A 926-nucleotide genomic window follows, 5' to 3' on the forward strand; every position below is an offset into this window, starting at 1 on the left:
TGGCGGGGAGGGCCCGGGGGGGGCTCCTGGGCTTACTGGGGGGGCTTTTGGGCCTACTGGGGGGGCTCCTGGGCTTATTGGGTGGGCTCCTGGCTTACTGGAAGGACACTGGGGGGCTTCAGGGCTTACTGGGAGGACACTGGACTCCCCCAAAATGCCCCTGTGCCCATGGGGACCCCCCCAAGGTGGTCCATGAGCTGGGCTTACTGGGAGGGCTTCTGGGCCTACTTGGAGGACACTGGGGGGCTCTTAGCTTACTGGGAGGAGACTGAGCAGGCTCCTGGGCTTATTGGGGGGCTCCTGGTTTACTGGGAGGACACTGGGGGGGGCTCCTGGGCTTACTGGGAGGATGCTGGGGGGCTCTTGGCTTACTGGGAGGATACTGAGCGGGCTCCTGGGCTTATTGGGGGGCTCCTGGTTTACTGGGAGGACACTGGGGGGGGCTCCTGGGCTTACTGGGAGGATGCTGGGGGGCTCTTGGCTTACTGGGAGGATACTGAGCGGGCTCCTGGGCTTATTGGGGGGCTCCTGGTTTACTGGGAGGACACTGGGGGGGGCTCCTGGGCTTACTGGGAGGATGCTGGGGGGCTCTTGGCTTACTGGGAGGATACTGAGCGGGCTCCTGGGCTTATTGGGGGGCTCCTGGTTTACTGGGAGGACACTGGGGGGGGCTCCTGGGCTTACTGGGAGGATGCTGGGGGGCTCTTGGCTTACTGGGAGGATACTGAGCGGGCTCCTGGGCTTATTGGGGGGCTCCTGGTTTACTGGGAGGACATTGGGGGGCTTCTGGGCTTATTGGGTGGGCTCCTGGCTTACTGGAAGGACACTGGGGGGCTTCAGGGCTTACTGGGAGGACACTGGACTCCCCCAAAATGCCCCTGTGCCCATGGGGACCCCCCCAAGGTGGTCCATGAGCTCCCTGCGTC

At 64.3% G+C, this 926-nt stretch overlaps 1 protein-coding gene across 1 annotated transcript in view; it reads left to right on the forward strand.

Moving 5' to 3' along the window:
- Nucleotides 1–926, forward strand: part of LOC106898691 (mucolipin-1-like) — a 26,308-nt gene that overhangs the window by 5,141 nt on the left and 20,241 nt on the right. The gene's annotated exons all lie outside the window — the stretch shown is intronic.

This window comes from Calidris pugnax, unplaced genomic scaffold (genome assembly GCF_001431845.1).
Source record: "Calidris pugnax isolate Ruff unplaced genomic scaffold, ASM143184v1 scaffold498, whole genome shotgun sequence".
NCBI lineage: Eukaryota > Metazoa > Chordata > Aves > Charadriiformes > Scolopacidae > Calidris > Calidris pugnax.